Source organism: Petaurus breviceps, unplaced genomic scaffold (assembly GCF_028583685.1).
Source record: "Petaurus breviceps papuanus isolate PSGF00001 unplaced genomic scaffold, PetGlider_PUasm1.0 90895, whole genome shotgun sequence".
Lineage (NCBI taxonomy): Eukaryota > Metazoa > Chordata > Mammalia > Diprotodontia > Petauridae > Petaurus > Petaurus breviceps.
The window spans coordinates 13,944,146-13,963,646 of record NW_027187372.1 but is presented as its reverse complement, the minus strand read 5'-3'; the positions used below and the strand labels follow the sequence as shown (position 1 = coordinate 13,963,646).

The 19,501-nt window shown below is 36.4% G+C and overlaps 1 pseudogene; it reads right to left on the bottom strand.

Moving 5' to 3' along the window:
• Positions 1 to 2,763: 2,763 nt before the first annotated feature.
• LOC138150887 (putative monooxygenase p33MONOX pseudogene) lies at positions 2,764 to 3,768 on the bottom strand (annotated as a pseudogene).
• Between the last annotated feature and the right edge of the window lie 15,733 nt (positions 3,769 to 19,501).

Genomic DNA, 19,501 nt, shown 5'->3' with positions numbered 1-19,501 from the left:
TCCTTTGTTGGTTTTGTTGTTGCCACTGGTTTTTGTGTTTGTGTGTGTTTTTTAATTTTCTGGCTCTATTGAGATAATCATGTGGTTTTGGAAGTTTTGTTTTTAATATCATTGTATTGATTGTTTTCCTAATATTGAATATCCTGCATCCTTGGTATAAAAATAACTTGGTTATACTCAATGGAAAAACAACTTGGATGAATCCTCTAATCTTACAGTATTTTATTTTAAAAAACTGAATCAATAGTTTTTAATGATATTTATTCTAGTTCTCCTTTGTTTCTCCTTGGTTGTTTCAGGTAGTAGTACTATAATTATCTTTTTTAAAAAAAAAGGTGCCTGGCATGGAGTTTCTTTCTCAAATTTTGAGAACATTTTACATTGTATTGACATTAATTGTTTCTTAAAATTTGGTATAATTCACCTTTTAATCCATCAAAACCAGGAAGAGTTATTACTCTTCCCCTTCCCCAATGATACACATATATCCCTGCGATAGCTTTTTAAAAACTTGTTCTATTTCCTTTTCTGAAACTGGATAATTTAGGATTTCTATTTGGTCTTCTAGTAGATGGGGTATATTTAAAATTATTTCTCTTTCTTTTGTTTTTTCAGATATTTTAGCATATAATAATGTACAGTAGGGTCTGACAGATTTTTTTAAAAATCTGGCTTTATTTTGCTTTCCCCTTATTCATTTGTGATTTTGTTAATTTCATCTGCCTTCTTTTGTTAAAAAAATCAAGCTAACTAATAGCTTCTCCACTTTATAAAGTCTTTTCAAAGAATCAGTTTTTAGTTTTATTAATAATTTCCACAGTATTTCTGCTTAGCAATTTATCCATTTCTCCTCTATTTTTCAACTTTTCCTCTCTTTTGCTTATTTTGGGTTTACTACAGAATTGTAGGGTCAAGTCAGAGTCAAGAAGTTTTGGTAGACTGAGGCAACAAAAATAAAATGCTAAGTGTATCCAAGAGTAAGAGCCTGAGACCAGATTTAAACTTTTGTATTCATAACTAAACAGTTAGTAAACTTGACTTCTAGAAACCATTACTAAAGAGTTGGTGAATGAACATCTAGAAAAAAAAGTAGTGATCACAAGAAGCCATCATGGCTTTGTCAAGAAAAGAGTAATGCTAGAGAAATCTGATTTCCTTCTTTGTTATTGTTAAAATACTTTTGATAAAGAGGAACACTATATATTTTTGAAAAGCACTTTTCATGAGAGCTGTGGACTAGTTAATAGTATTATCTTGTAATAGTATCATTACTGGGTTGAATCATAAGTGGCTGAATGTTTGGCTTTAAGAGATGTCAGGTTTCGTTCTCAACTTAGAAAGTTGTATCTAATGAAGTGTCCAGGGATCTGTGTTTGACTTCAAGTTGTTTTAAAATGTTTTATCAATAGTGGGTGGAGCCAAAAGGGAGGAGTAAAAGCACAAACTGGTGTGGGCTCTGGTTCCAACCACATCCAATACCTGTAAAAAAAATGACTCTAAACAAATTTTAAAGCTATAGAACCCACAAAGTGACAGAGAGAAACAAATCTCCCAATGAAGGCAACCTGGAAGGCCAACAGGAAAGGTCTATCATAGTGAACTGGGAGTTGAGCACAGTCCACCATGAGCTGTGGTTCTGGTCCCAAGGCAGCCCACATTGGCCAGAGCAGATGTAAGGAGAATGAATCACCAGCAGCTGTGGTGGTTTCCAGACTTCTCAACCAGTAAACACCAAAGAGAAAATAAAAGGTCAGTGGGGAACTCTGTTGGAAGGGTGAAGGAAAAGCATGGTCTGGCCCCTGCCCCTAGGTGAGAGGTGGTAGAAGCTCAGCAGCTGCAGCTGCTGCCCTATGGCTGTTTCCAGAGCGCCTGGACTGCAGATTGTAGGGAGACAAAGTAATCATCCAAAAAGTAATCACTCTTGCTTTGACCTGCTTGAATCTGGATCATGGTCTTGAGTGGTGGTGCTGAGCTGTGTGGCCAGTATAACAGTGCTTGTGGTAGCTGTAGAGATGGCGCCCTCCTAATAGCTCCATCAGCTGCAAAATCCGCAGCGATTTGGGACAAAGCTCTCTCCATTCTGGAAATAGAGTTCTACCATGGAAAAGAGCTCAAAAATCAAGTAATTGGCTGGCAATATGAGCAAGCAGAGGAAGCACAAACAGACCATAGAATCCTTTTTGGGGGACAAAAAGTATCAAAGTATAGCACTAGAGGAGGACAATGAAGTCAGAACTCCTGCATCAAAAGCTTCCAAGAAAAAAATATGAATAGGTTATAGGCCATGGAGGAGCTCAAGAAGGATTTTGAAAATCAAGTAATAGAAGTGGAGGAAAAATTGGGAAGAGAAATGAGAATGATGCAAGAAAAGCATGTCAGGGTGGCTAGGTGGTGCAGTGAGTAGAGCGCCGGCCCTGGAGTCAGGTGGACCTGGGTTCGGATCCAGCCTCAGACACTTGACACATACACACAAAAACAAGCCATGTAACCTTGGGTAAGTAACTTAACCCCAATTGCCCTATCTTCCCCCCTCTAAAAAAAAAAGACAGAAAAGCATGTCAACAGCCTGCTAAAGGAGACCCCCCAAAAATACTGAAGAAAATAACACCTTAAAAAATAGACTAACTCAAATAGCAAAATAGACCCCAAAAGCCAACAAGGAGAAGAATGCCTTAAAAAGTTTAATTGCCCAGGTGGAAAAGGAATCTCAAAAACTTACTGAAGAGAATAATTCCTTCAAAATTAGATTGATACACAACTTTGCTCATATGAAAAGGGAGCTTTAGAAGCCTATAGGAATCAATACATTCATGTCTCTTGGTTTGATGTTATGGGTTCGTGGAGGTTGTTTCTTTCCTTCTATCACTGGAAGGTCCGTCTTAGGTGGCTTGAAGGCTGCTGGGTCTTCTGCAATTCTAGTAGCCTGAACCCGAATGAGGTCCAGTGGTGATGGCTTCTGAGTACCTCTATAAGACTGGACACTGAAACCTGAGTCAGATTTCTGAAGGGTTCTTGGTCCAAAAAGGCTTCATTTTTCAGATGAGGGTTTGTCTCTATCTCCATTTCCAGAGTCCATGCTGCTGACATCTAGGCCAGGTAAGGAAGCAGAAGATCCATGAGTAAACCAGCCTCTGGGCTTTTGCTTGGGAGAAGAATAGGGTGTGCTACTTGGAGAAGACTGGGTTGAAGCAATCAGCCTATCTTCTTTTGTCATTTCTCCATTTTGTAACTTCAATTTATGGACTGCCTCTGCCACATGGTGGTACTTGGTTTCTTCTGTGGTAAGGCCTTTATGGGGAGTGTATTCCACATCTGTCAACTCTGCCTGCTGCACAAAGCGCTGGATGTTCTCTTGTGTCTGTTTGGGCACATCTGGCTCTCTGGATGATGCCATTAAAGATTGTGATCCAGGTGTTTCTCTAGATAGATATCTAGAACTCTGATTCCCAAGGTGAATGTCAATGGAAGTTATGCTGATAAGACAAAGATGTCAAAAGGGAACATTCTGCAGCTAGTGATGAACTAGAAAAAAGTCCGAAGCAGCTCTCATACAGCATCTCACCTGGGTTTCTGTGAGGGGGCGAGGGATGGAGGAAAGGAGGGAAAAGAGACTGTCCACAGGCCGAGGCTCCGCCATGGACAGGAAACTGAGACTAACAAGGCTCCAGGTCCCCATCATTCCCTAAGCACCGAAGCACGGGGCGAACCGAGGCCATGACGCAAGTAGCGCCAAGACCCAAACGGACCTCAGCAGGGAGAAATAGAGTGCAGCCCATAATGAATTTATTAAAGTTGAAGTATTTATATTCCTACATAGAAAAATGATAATTGTAACTCATGATACTTTTCTCAATATGAGGATAGTTGAAGGAAAAATATACATATTATATATATACATACATACATGTATTTATATGCATACATATGTGTATGTATAGGAGGGTATACTGTGTTTAAATATATATGTGTGTATACATTTATACATAGACAGAGGGCACAGGATGAGTTGAATAGGAAGGGATGATATCTAAATAAAATGAAGAGGTGAGAGAGGAATATGTTGGGAGAAAGAGAAAGGGAGAGAGAAATTAGGGTAAATTATCTCATATAAATAAGCAAGAAAACACTATTACAATGGAGGGGAAGAGCAGGAAGGTGAAAGGGAATGGGTAAAATGTACTCTCATTGAATTTGGCTTAAGGAGGGAATAACACACACACCCAATTTGGTATGTTACCCTACAGGAAATTAGGGAGGAAGAGGATAAAAGGGGGGATGATAAAAGGGAGGGCAGATTGGGGGAGAGGGTAATTAAAAGCACAGACTTTTGAAAAGGGACAGGGTCAAAGTAGAAAAGAGAATAAAATAAGCAGGGGACAGGATAGGATGGAGGCAAGTTACTTAACCCCAATGGCCCTCCAAAAAGCAAAAAAATTTAAAAAGCAAAAAAAAAAAAAAAGATGAAAACAAAAAAAAAAAAAAACTTAGAAAGCAAGTCGGGGGTCAACAAATTAATTTAAAAGAACTCTTTATTATCTTCTACATGGCAGGCATTGAGCTAAAAGCCGGGACAATACAAATAAAGTACAAAAAAGCAACAGTACTAGTATTCTATTAGCTTGCACAAAACAATTACAAAGTAACTGAAGGAGGAGTGGCCTTGATATTTGAGGGTGTAGCAGCAAACACCCCAAGCGTCCTCAGGGTGGCTACCCATACAGGTTCTTGGATCTGCTTTGTTAAAGGAAAGCAACTCAAAATGGGTTAACAAGCTTACTTTAACAGGCAAACATATATCGTTTACCTCATTCAGGGGAAAAAGGTCAAACTTCAAAGTATACAGGCAGAATTATCAAGACAGAAACAGATCAAGTAGACAGATTTCCAAACTGTCCAACCATTACATCCATACCAAACGACATCTGGGTTTCAAAGCCGGGGGGCTCTGGACAACGGCTTCCCATAATCCATATCAAATCACAGAACACTTCTCAAAGTGAGCCCCAAAACAAAGCTACACATCAGGGCTTATATAGCCTTCTCCTGGCTCAGAGAATGTAACAGCCTTATTGACTCATTGGCCAATTAAGAAGTATCTACTGAAAAACAAGCCTCCCACCCCAGGCTCCAGGTGCACTCTAGCCTAGGGGCAGGGAAGATATTAAAAATTTACATTCCCTTTACAGAGGGAATCAGAAAAAGCTTCAGGTAGAATATGGCACTTGAGTCAAGTACTGAACAAAACAAGAGATTCTAGAAGGTAGAATTAAGGAAGGAGGGAGATGACCAATTCAAAGGCTCATAGGTAAGAGATGGAGATTCAGTACTTAGGCAAGTGATGAGTCTTAAAAGGTAAGTTGACCTGGGTTGTCAAGTGTTTTGAAAAACAAAAGGAGTTTATGCTGCTGGGAGCCACATTGGTTTCTTGAGAAGGTGAGTGACCTACTCAGGGCTGAACATAGGGAAAATCATTTTGGTGGCTAATGGAGGATGCATTCCAATGGGGAGACACTTGAGACTTGAGGAGAGACCAACTATTTCATTGAGAACCAATTATTCCATTGCAATAATTCAGGTGAAAGTTAATAGGGACCTAACTAAGGTGGAAGATGTGCAAATAAAGAGAAAGTGGTGTGGGTGGGGTGCACAAGAAAAGATTTTGGCAGCTGATTGGTTATATGAAGTGAGTTAGAATGATGACTTGAGGTTGATACTAAGCATTATCTTAGCCTACCTCTCATGCAACACTTGATTTCAATGAGTCTATGTATCTTGAGAGTAATAACCATAATAATAGCATTTTTAATGTGACAGATAAATTTGTTTGTAGTGCAATATTCCTCAGAACATGTTGTCATGGATCATAATGATTCTCATAATTCTTTTTCAACCCTTAGCAAGATCAATATGTTGTCTTTTAAAAGCTACAGCAGAAAGTCCTGCATCCTATAAATACAATGATATAAATGGTAGTTAAAGTTTCACAGAATTGTGAATCTGGCATAAGGGACTACAAAGGCCATCTAGTCCAACCCATATACGAAAGGAATCTCTTCTGTAGCATATCTGCCAAGTATTCATTCAGACTTTGATGGAAGACTTCCAAGGAGAAGGTACTCACCAATTGTCAAAGTAGTGTTTTCCACTTTTGGATAGTTCTGATTGATAGACATAAAGCCAAAATTTCCCTTCTTTTAACTTCTACCTATTGCTATTGGTCCTGCCCTCTGTTTTATATATCTGTTTATCATCGATTTTTATATCTATATCATTATCTATATATATATGTATGCATATATACATATTTATATATATATACACACACACAGGTGTATATATATATATATATATATATATATATATATATATCACATAACCCAAGATGATATTTGATTTTTCAATAGTTAATTTGGGATTTTTCTTTTTTTTTTTTAATAATATTTTGTTTTCCCTCAATTCATATTTGATACTTTTGGCTAACACATCAAACTTCTTTATTTTTTTTTAAAGCAATCAGGGTTAAGTAACGTGCTCAAGGTTACACAGCCAGTTATTTCTGGGTGTGGTGCTAAGTATCTAAGCCCAGATTCGATCCCCAGGTCATCCCAACACTGGAGCTGGTGCTCTTACTCGCTGTGCTACCTGGCCACCCCACACATCAAACTTCTAACACATCCTGAGATTGCAATCTACTAAATAAGCCCAGATCATTTTCAGAACAAATGCTGATTAACCCTACTTCTTACATTATATGTTTTTATATTCATCCCTATGGAATTTCATTTGGCTAAAGCCAGCAAAGATATTTTTATACTGTATATCAACTATACAATATTTGTATTACTTTATTTTTATAAACAAGAAATATCATTCTTCCACAATGAAAACATAAATAAAATTTTCAGAATTAAATTTGTATTTCAGTGTACTGAATAAGTGAAGTTAATTAAGTTAGTGTTAGGTAAGACAAGTTTGTTAGCTCTTCTTGATCAGATGGCATAAGACCAAAGGTATTATATTTGTCCACTGTGAGTGACTTTCTTACTCATTCTTATTTTGAAAGATAATTTTATAATATAAAACATAGATCATTTTTCTATTTAATTTGCATAGCAGATATTTATGTTTAAGTTCAGAAATAAAACAATATCATTTAGTAAATATTCATCCATAGCTCTTTTATATTCAAAAATGACTTGTTATCTTTTTTAATCATTAAGGACCATGAAATTACTGCCTAGATTTCTTTTTGTTTGCTTGTTTGTCTGTTTTTTTTCCTTTTTGGAGGGGGGATGGCTTTTGGGGTTAAGTGATTTGCCCAAGGTCACATGGCTAGTAAGTGTTAAGTGTCTGAGGCTGGATTTAAACTCAGGTCCTCTTGATTCTAGGGCCTATGCTCTATTCCCTGAAATACCTAGATGTTTCTAGCTTTATTTTTAATATCTCATAATGTATATGTATATATATATATATATATGTGTGTGTATATGTTGGTATATATGTAGATACATATATATGCACACATATGTATATAAATACTACATGCGCAATATATCACACACTGAACTTGTATGGTTACATATATATCCATTTGGGTATATATGCACATACAAATATTGCATATAATCTTTTTTCAATAAATATGCATGTTTTAGGAGAAGGTTTTTGCTATGCATTTATTTACATCATCCTTGTTCTTATAACTAAACAAATATCAATTTCTTCTTTTAGGTCAAATTCCTTTTGAAGTACTTCAGCAAGAGAAAGACAAAGTGCTTCACAGCGATACAGAAATACCTATGGCTCTTCTCAAATATAATCACACGATTTAGCAAATTCCCTTTTTAATGGACTTCTTTTTATAATACTAATCATTCTTGTTATAACTTGAGTAACTATATATACCCTCTTAGTCGTATTCCTTAATATAGGCAATTCTGTGTAAAGTATGCAATTACATGAACGATGAATTGGGGGGGGGGAGAAAAGAAAAGAAAAGAGGAAAGGAAGGAAGGAAGGAAGGAAGGAAGGAAGGAAGGGAGGAAGGAAGGGAGGAAAATAAAGGAAAACTATTACTTATGGACCAGTATTTTCTCCTGAAATAAACTGAGAACTCTCAGTGCAATACCCAATAATATTCTCCCATATTACATCATTTTCATTTTCTAAAAGTCTATCAATGTTGTTCAGGGTTGCATGAAATATGAATATTTCAGGAGAAAGGAATAAATGGATGAATGATAAAAAAATACATATTAAGTGTGTCAAGCACTGTACTAAGGTTCTGGGTATTCAAATGGGAAAAAGATGAACTCGGGGGAGGAGCCAAGATAGCAGAGTAAAAGCAAGAACTTGTATGAGCTCTGGCTACAACCACCTCCAATACTTGCAAAATATGGCTCTGAACAAATTGTAGGGCTACAGAACCCACAAAGTGACAGAAAGAAACAAATCTCCCACTTAAGGCAGACTAGCAGGCCAACAGGAAGAGATTATCACACAGGGCTGGGAGCCAAGTACAGTCCCACCTAAGCCACATGGGTCCATATCTGGGGCACTGCGGCCAGCAGCACAGAATGGCCAGAGCAGAATTCAGGAGAGCGAATCACCAGCAGCTGTGGTGGTTTCCAGACTTCTCAACTCATAAACTCCAAAGAGAAACTAAAAGGTCAGTAGGGAATTCTGTGGGAATCAGGTGATGGGAGTGCCATCCAGCCCATGGCCCAGGTGCAAGAGTTGGTGGAAACAGGGTGGCTGCAATTGCTGTCACATGGCTGCCTCCAGAGATCCTGGCCTGTTAATAGCTCTGCATATCATAGGGGGACCAAATGACCATTTAAAGCATAATTGCTCTTGCTTTGATCTGCTTGGATCTGGGTCACTGTCTTGGGAGGTGGCCCCGGGGTATGTGGCCAGTATACCAGAACTTGTGGTGGCTGTAGAGAGGGTGCCTTCTCCATAGCTCTGACAACATTTGTGAAAACTCTAGCAATTTGGGACATAGTTTCCCTTCACTCTGAAATCAGAATTCTATTGTGACCAAGCTCAAAAGTCAAGTGACTGGCTGGCAAGATGAGCAACCAGAGGAAGTGCAATCAGACTATAGAATTTTTTTTTTGAGACAAAGAGGGTCAAAACATAGAACCAGAAGGAGACAACAAAGTAAAAATTCCTGCATCAAAAACTTCCAAGAAAAATATTAATTGATTGCAGGCCATGGAGGAGCTCAAGAAGGATTTTGAAAAGAGGAAAAATTGGGAAGATAAATAAGAATGATGCAAGAAAATCATGAAAAGTTTGTCAACAGCCTGACTGAAGTAAATAACACCTTAAAAATAGACTAACTAAAGTGGCAAAAGAGATCCAAAAAGCCAATTAGGAGAAGAATGCCTTAAAAAGTCGAATTGGCCAGATGAAAAATGCATTTCAAAAACTCACTGAAGACAATAATTCCTTCAAAATTGGATTGGAGAAAATGGAAGCTAATGACTTTATGAGAAATCAAGATACAAAGAACAGATCCAAACAAATGAAAATATAGAAGGCAATGTGAAATATCTCATTGGAAAAACCACTGACCTGGAAAATAGATACAGGAGAGATAATTTAAAAATTACTAGACTCCCTGAAAGCCATGATCAAACAAAAGCCTAGACACCATCTTTTGAGAAATTATCAAGGGAGATTGTCCTGATATTCTAGAACCAAAGGGCAAAATAGAAATTGAAAGAACTCACCAATTGCCTCCTGAAAAAGATCCCCAAAAGAAAACTACTAAGAATATGAAAGCCATATTCCAGAGTTCCCAGGTCGAGGAGAAAATACTGCAAGCAGTTGAGAAGAAAAAAAATCGAGTATTGTGGAAACACAATCACAATAGCACAAGATCTAGCAGCTTCTACACCAAGGGATCAAAGGGCTTGGAATATGGTGTTCTGGGAGTCAAAGGAGCTGGGATTAAAATCAAGAATCACTTACCCAGAAAAACTGAGTATAATGTTTCAGGGGAAAATATGGTCTTTCAATGAAATAGAGGACTTTCAAGCATTATTTTTTTTAAAACATTTGATTTTAAAACTTTGAATTCCAGATTCTTTCCCTTCCTCCCTCATCACCCACCCTTACTGGGAAGATAAGCAATTCAATATAGGTTGTACATGTCTAGCTATGCAAAACATTCCTTAGTGGATATATAGTGAAAGATTGACTATATTCCCTCCATTCTATCCCACCCACTTGTTCTATTCTCTATTTTGACCCTGTCCCTTTTCAAAAGTGGGTGCTTCCAACTTCCCTCCCCCCCAACCTCCCTTCCCTTCCATCATACTCCTCTTATCCCCTTCCCCCCACTCTCCTGTAGGGCGAGATGCTATGAAAATATGAATAAAAACATAGATCTAAAACAGAGAATGCACAAAGGTACCCCAAATTATGTGACTTGAATGAGGAATCATAGAAAAAGCAAATTATTTTATAAAATTTAATTTGTAACAGTGAAACAAATACTGAAAGTCATAGGAGGAATTTGAAGATGGCTATGGATACTTAGAATTAATGAATGAGAGCATAATGAAGATTAAAAATTTTAGCACATAATATATTTTTAAAAGGAAAGCAAAGATGTAATAAACCCCTGACATGTTCATTTCTTCTTCTGTGGCTACCATATGACCTAGTACCTAGTAGGTTTTTTTAAATGCTTATTGATTTCTTAATTCTAAACATAAAAATAGTGAAAGTTGGTAAAAAAAAAATCTAAAGCTCCTACTAAAACTCTGAATAATATTATTATCCTTCCTATTTTTTTTCTTTCTTCTCCCATTCTACTACTATTAGTACTACAAAAAGCCCCCAATTTGTTCAACTATATGTAATAGAATCATAGATTTACAACTGAAAGGAACCACAGAGAGACTATTGACATAGCTGCATATGTTTATACACATAGATATACATGTCTTCATGTATGTGTATATGTGAATATATATAAATATAGCCTCATCAGTGCAGTGATGAAATGATGGATCACAAAATCTCAGAGTTGGAAGGGATCTCAGTGGACAGTCACTTGAATCTCTACTAGAACAAGAATCCTCCCTATAACATTTCAGACAATCATCCTTTTCCATGAAGATCTTCAGAGATTGAAAAGACATGTGATCTAGCAAGCCGGCCATAACGCATTTGGATAACTCATTATTAGGAAGCTTTACTTTAAGTCAAGTTAAAATTTGCCTCTGTATTTTTGGTCCATTGTGAGCAGTTCTGCCCTTTTGGGCCGAGCAGAATAAGTCTAGTGCTCCTTTCACACAATAGATCCTTATCGGGATGGGGAACCTGCAGCCTGGGGACCACATGTGGCCCTTCAGGTCCTCAAGTGCAGTCTTTTGCCTGAATTCAAATTCCATAAATTCCCTTAACAAAAAGATTTGTTTTGTAAAACTTGGAATTCGTCAAAAAGACTGAACCTAGGGACCTAGAAGGCCACACGTGGCCTCGAAGCCCCACCCCACCTTAGGTTCTTGAAAACAGCTGTCATGTTCTCTCCAGTTATTTCTCTCCTCAAACTGAAAAATCCCTCAGTTCCTTCAGCTCATCTGAACATATCCAGGTTTTGTGGTCCTAGTTACCTTTCTTATACAGACTGAGCAATGTCCTCTCTAAAATACATGTATGTATATACCCTAAAATATTGAATGTAGAATGGCTAAATTTCCCTGTTCACATTGTCTATCAAAAAAACAAATGCAGAGTGTTTGATTTTATAATTTAAAGTCATATACACTTCTGTTATTTTCCAGTAGAGTAGAAGTCAATTATAAAGTCACTTGCAATTCTATAGATTTAGTTACACTGCAGGCCAAATCATGTCCCCGGTGTAAGCATCACTTACAGAGAAGTTCTTGCTATATGATGGAAATTTTATACATATTATATAATGAAACTATTATCCTCATCCCCTGACAGAAAAAATATAATGAGTTTTGGCCGTGTTTGATTGAGAACAAATTAGAAAAATTTAAATCATGCCCTCAATATTAAACGTGTTAAATCCTGTGTGAGCTTTATTCAATGATCCTCTGGGTAGAAAGAAAGCCGTAAAAAGGGAGGGAGATGTTCCCCAAAGGTGTCCAGAAGTGTCACTCAGGTTTTGTTTTAAAATCCAAAATGGTTAACAATAAAAACACTACCACCACCAACTGGTATCTATAAAGAGCTTTAAAGGTTTACAAACCACTTTGGCACTTGATCCTCAAAATCTTCGTGAGGATATTGTTCCCTTCTATCTCCCCTTTTGTGAAATGGGGATAATAACAGCACCTACCTCATTGAGTTGTTGTGAGAATCAAATGAGATAACATTTGAACTGAAGTTCATAAAGGTTAAGTCAAAATATAAAAGGGATTACCTATAGGTTGTGAACTTCTCTAGGTCATTTGTTGGTGTGTCATACTTCTCCATATGTTGGGCCCCAGTATACTGCAGTTCCTGTTGAATTAGATCCATGACCATACAAATAAAAGAAAGAAGGAAGGAAATAAACATTCCTTGGAAATTTCCCATGTGCTAGAAAACATGAGCAAAAATAAAGACAGTCTCCATCTTAAAGAAATATACAGTTGAATGCAGAGAGACAACATGTAAAAGCTCAAAATAAGGAGGGGGTGGAGGAATTGGAATGGGAATAAAGATGCCCAAAAGGGACATGGTTTTATGTTCAAAAGCCAGGAAGAGGGCCAAAGGGGAATGAAAATCAGCCTGGGCCAACAGAATGAGATTAGATTGGCCTATGAATCCACAAAGAAGAAATCAAATAGATGAATGATGCATATTCCCCAGATTGTGTTATATCAGTTAGATGTACAACCTCATTAGTTCTATGGAACATTGAGTGAATACCAGAATAAAAGCTATAAGGCATCAGACTATATATTTAATTTATTAAATAATACAATACTTTATTTAGAAATATACTAAACTCTTCTTTGCTGCAAAAGTCTTTTAGCACCAAAGCTGCAAGATGTGAAATGCTGTGATATCCAAAGAATCAAAATTGCGGTGAGATGGCAAGTTCCTCCATTCAACTGTGAGCACCTGGAGAGCAGGAACTGTTTTTTGACTCTTTTTGTATCCTCAGCACTTAGCACAGTGCCTGACATATTGGAGGGACTTCATAAAGGTGTATTAACTGATCTAAAGGCACAATAAATATAAATAGACATGTTATTCAGTAATGATGTTCTCACAAAACAGTATAAGAATTATTAGAAACATTAATAGCAGGGAAATGAATCATGCAGGTCAGGTAGCTAGCATAAGGAATAATAATAATAAATATAGTTATATAATAATGGCAATAATAATAATAATACCTATCACAGAATACTGGTTTAATGTTTACAAAGTACTTTATATATTATCTCATTTGTTCTTCACAACAACCGTGTAAGGTAAGATGCTATTATTGTCCCAATGTTACAAATAAGGAAACTGAATGTCAGAATCAGGATTCAAATTGTTTTTTTCCTTAATTCAAGTTCACCAATCTCTCCACTATACCATCTAATAGCTGAACAATCTGAGGGCTACACTGGTATCCAGGAAATATGAAAAAGATCTAGAAGGATTCCTTCAGGATACTGGGCTGATTCTCTATGGAGTACTGATGGAAAGACATTGATAGGAATCACCCAGATGACAAGACTTGAGTTAATTTCATCTTGTGATGCTAAATTATGGATCACAGAGTCATCAATGAATGAAAGAAGATGCAGATAGTGTCAGACTGATCAATGAATACACACACACACATACACACACACAACAGTAGCAATATTAGCACTTTTTTTGGAGGGGGGAGGGGTGGGCAATAGGGGATAAGTGACTTGCCCAAGGTCAGTATTGGTACTTCTAAAGGCACAATATTCAACACCTTAATGTGTCAAGCTTTATATCTTCTATTATTTGGATTCCACATTTTGATTCCCTAGTCTTTTAGACAACTGACTGCAAAGGTTTAAATAATGCCTGCATTATTCTTCTGTTTGAATAATTATGTATGTTGGGTTTCATTTCCTTGTCTTCTTCCAATTTCCACAGAAAAAAAAAAGCATCAAATAGTGACAGGGATTCATCAGTAGAATAACATTTGTCTTGAGTGATTATTTAATCACCATGGACATTTTTACATCAGACATACACTCTCCAGACCATAATAGCCAAAATAGGGAAGATAAACAGGCAAAGATTAAGATGCAACCTGTGGGATTCAGCTGAGTTTTTAAAAGCTACTACAATTCCTTGGCAGCTATATTTAGTTATCCTTACTCCAGTCTCCAAAATTAAATTGAAAATCTTTCAAAAATAATTCCTCACATACAATTTTCTACACTTTTACTGCATGTCAAAAGGGATCCAAGTACTCCTTAGTCTTTTTTGTTTATTTGTTTTTGATATATTTTAGGAGAAAAAATGTTTTTCTTTGACTTTATAAAAACATCTGATTTCTAACAAATATCAGGTAAAAATGTAAAAAAAACAAACAAACCAGATCATTTGCTTTCTTATCCAGCAAGGTGGCACAGTAGACAGAACACCGGGCTTGGACTCAGGAACATTCATCTTGAGGAGTTCAAATCCAGCCTCAGACACCAGCTGTGTGACCCTGGATAAGTCATTTAACCCTGCTTGCCTCAGTTTCCTTATCTATGAAATGATCTAGAAAAAGAATGGCAAGCCGCTCTAGTATTTTTGACAAGAAAACCCCAAAAGAGGGTGTGGCTAGGTGGCACAGTGAATAGAGAGCCGGCCCTGGACTCAGGAGGACTTGAGTTCAAATCCAGCCTCAGACACAACACAAAAACTAGCCATGTGACCTTGGGCAAGTCACTTAACCCCAATTGCCCTCCAAAAAATAAATAAAAAAGAAAACCCCAAAAGAAAGTCACAAAGAATTGCACATGCCTGAAATAATTCAACAAAACAGTTGTTTTATCAACTTTTTTTAAAGTGAGTTTAAAAAGTTTTTAAACTCTTTTTCACACATTATTTTTTGATCTATCCCTCTTCCAGTTGAAATCTTCTAAGTAACAAAATGTTTGTTTTCATTCCAAAAATCTAATTTCATTTAACAGTATAGTGATATGGTTGTAGCTGTCCACCTCAGCACTGAGAAGGGAAATGTGTTTTATGACCTATCTTTCAAGTCACTAAATTTTATCAGCTAGTTGTTTTTTCATGTTTATGTAATTGTAATCATTTTGTGTACTATTACTCAGGTTATACACTATTTATTGGTGGGCACTTTCCTTACTTCATTTCCTTAGTTTTTGCCACCAAAAAAAAAGCAAAAAAGAAAGAAATGCTTCCATGAAGATTCAGTACGTAATGATAACAGTTTTTGTCTGTCATATGTGTGTCTGTGTCTGTGTGGGTGTGTGTAGGATTAGAGGGGTTCACCCTCAGTAGAGTGATTGCTAGGTCAAAGAGTATAAATGTTTTATAATTAGTTTAGAGATTTTTCACATAATTCCAAATTGTATTAGAAAATGAATAGAACTATGCATGGTTCTACCAATACTGATTTTTTTCTGTTTCCTCATAATCTCTCTAACACTATTTCAAACTAAACAATTTTATGAGTATAAGGTGAAACCTTAAGAGTTGATTTAACTTACATGCAGCCTGTTATTAGTTATTTGTACTATTTTTCATGTAATTTCTAAGAGTTTACATTTCTTTTGAGAATGGTTGTTTTATTCTATTTAAAATAATTATACTTAGAAGAAAAAATAGAAAGATAATGCAAGATTAATATATGGCAATAATATATGAGAAATGTTGATAAAAACATCACTACTGTTTATATGGCACCTATTATCTGCAAGACATTACGCTAAGTGTTTTACCAGTATCATCTCATTTTATCCTCAGAATCCTAGGAGGAAGTTCCACTTATGATCTCCATTTTGCAGATAAGAAAACTGAGGTAAGCAGATGTTAAAGTGCCTTGCCAAGGGTCATACACTACCTACAAAAATGAACAATTTCAAGAAAACGTGGTTAAGCAATGCTTTTGATCTTTCTAAAATAAGCCGACATGGCTGAACTCAACAAGGCCTGGATCCATGGGAATTTATCACCAGGCAATAAGAAGAAGGGATTTAATTTAATGGAAAGGTGCTGAGGATTTTAGTTCAATATTACCACCAAGGCATACAAAAGAGAAGCCAAGAGACTACAAGTACTATTAATTTCAGGGCTTATGGGCTCAGTTATCTGTAGGTCACAATCAGAGTTGCATCTAAGCTAAGAAAAGTAGGAATAGTAGAGAATGTACAGGATGGCATAATATGGGCTCATTTAGTGGATGGAAAGCAGAGAGAGATTTAATCAGTAACCAGAGTGGGAAGAAAATAAGTGGAAAAACTATGGTTGTAACAGGCATAACAGGGATATGCTGCATCAATTTTGAAAGGACTAGGCAGAATAAAATGTGCTAATAAAGCTGTGCTGCTGTGAAATGTGTGTGTTTTTTTAATGGGCAAACTGATCATCTCTACTGTCAGTCCCATTCCTGAAATGTGGGGAATGATTCTGTCACTCTTTTGCTCAAGAAGCTTCAGTGTCTCCCCATTACCTCTGTGATGAAATATAAACATCTCTATATGGTGTTTAAAAACCTTCACAATATACATATTTTCAAGTCTGATTACACATTACCATACATCAAACATGCATAATTCTAGTTAGTGTACTTGCTTTTCCTAAACAACACACTGACTCTGACTATATGTTCCATACCTAGTGTCTCCTATTTCTGCTTAGACAGGAACAATTTCATGTATCAACAGCATATTCATACACTCTAGCTCTTGAAACTCTACAATGTGAAGTGGACTCTTATCTTTAAGTTCTATTATTTTTACCTGGAAAAAAATGTTTTGTAAAGGCTGTTAGTTGAATTCTAAATATATTCAAGCTCTTTATCTCTTTTATCAAAATTTGGGTTTTTTTTTTCCTTATTACTAAGTCCAATCAAATATTTCTTCAATCTTGGCAGTTAGCCTACATGCAAATTTACTTTCTCCTTTCTAGTTGCACCTATTTCCTCAGATATTTTTTTTCTCTCCCCATAAGTCTTTGTAGCTCTTTATTAATTATAATTTCAGACATGAAGAGTATTTGACATTTTTGATGGATTATATATTGAATGAAATTGGCATATGCTTGCCAAGGAGTTTCACTAGCACCAAATTTCCTTTCTAATCTCTGCAAATATTCTTAATGAGTGATATCAGGTAATGAAGCATTTGAACTTTGTATGAGTCCAAACATTATGCCTTCCAGACTAACAACTTACCTCTTTTTTCTGTTTTGAGTATTTTCCAATCTTATAAGTCTTCAGTTACATTTATAACTCAATCATCACCCTATTTTATTTTTCATAAAGGAACAAAGCTCATCCTTAAGCAAATTTTAACTTAAGTGTATCACTCCACGGTGATGTAATATTATATTTGATAGTGTGGGGAAAATCTTTTAACATCTGTTACTACTTCTGATATTTCAAGTGCTTTTTTTTCCTTCTACATTAATCCTAATATTTTATCTCCAGTTACTACCTCATTAATTAACTTCATTTTAACTCTATTAAATATCATCTCATTTTCTTGAAAAATGTTATAATTAGACTCTAATCACTTCCTAAAATATGTATTCTACTAGGAATTTTAGAAAGGCCTGTATCCTTTGGTAATTTACAAAAAAAGAAACATTTTTTTCTCTTTACACCTGTTAATTAATATTTTACATCTATCAACATTTTCAATATTATATTATAAAATATCCTAAATACAACTTTATTATTTAGACCAGGTGGTATTCCCCTAAGCAAGAGTCCTCTGTGTGATTTGTGTTCTACTAAACCACCAGTGCCATAAATACACTTTATCTGAATTACAAATGCCAGTTTCCATACTAAATAATAGGTACAGTAAATCAGCAGATGATAATATTTTAAAAATTCAGGGAAAGAATCAATCACAGAAATTGGCCTGATAAGAAAGACAAATCAGAAAACTATTCTTTTCTCTAATAGATTCTTGTGATGCTGCTTTATCCAATAAACCTCAAATGAAGAATCTCTCTAATTTCCCTGCCAGTGAAAAGACTTCCTCACCCCCACCAATTCCTGCCAGACAATCTCTCTCCAACTGTAATAACTGCCCAATATACCTAAAGCAAAACCTTAACCCATATAACAAATTCTTAGGATGTCCTTTGTGGTGGATCACACAATATCAATTCTTTTAAAGTACATGAGACACCCACTTTTTCTGTAGACTGGCTTATTTGATATAATAAGTTCTTTCATGGGCAGGTTTATGTTCCCTGAAAAAGACCCTCATCATGTGATTATACCAGGACCCCTTTAGGATTCTATTAGTAACCCCATAGTAGATTATAAACATTTCTCCTACAAATCACTATAGCTCTTATAGCTCCTTCTAGTGTGAATTCAATTACACTAAGAAAATACAGGGATGCCACATTTATATTTTAAATATTACTATTTTCTTAGAAATCAGGCAAATGAAATAGCATCATAAGTGTTCATATATTAATGTAAATATAGGAATAATAAATACATCATAATCCACACATTAACCTGTGTTATACTCTCTTGTAATTGCATTATCAGGGGAAGGTATGCTCACAGAAAAACTTATAGGGAAACAAAGAAAAAATCAAGTGTTTCAAGTAACTCACAGCTCTGGATTGACCGTAGGTTTTGAGCTGATTAGTATATTCAGGAACATCTGTATCACACAAACGATTTCACTGCTAACTGTTGTAGTCCTTGCTATTATAATTCTGGGCAAATCCTCTTCTGTTCTAAACTAATAAAGCATTTACAAACTCTTTGAATTATAACCAACCTTAAAGTTTCACTAAAAAAATGTTACTTTTGGGGAGCCAAGATGGCAGCATAGAAGCAGGAAAACTCTGTGTGCCCCCTCCATAACCACCTCAATTACCTATAAAAATGACTCTAGGGGCGGCCAGGTGGCTCAGCGAGTAAGAGCGCTGGGTCCAGAGTTGGGATGACCTGGGGATCAAATCCAGGCTCAGATACCTAGCACCACACCCAGAAATAACTGGCCTGTAACCTTGAGCAAGTTACTTAACCCCGATTGCTTAAAAAAAATGACTCTAAACAAACTTTAGGGCTACAGAACCCACAAAGTGACAGAAACAAACTTCCCACTGAAGACAGCCCAGCAGGCCAACAGGAAGGGTCCATTGCAGTGAGCTAGGAGCAAAGACCAGCCCCACATGAGACTGGGATTTTAGCCTCAGGGAACCATGCCTAGCCCCAGCTGGAGGGACTTCAGGAGAGTGAATCACCAGCAGATGTGGTGGTTTCCAGAATTATCAACCCATAAATGCCAAAGACAAAGTGAAAGGTCAGCATACTTTGGGAACAGGGGGTCTGGGA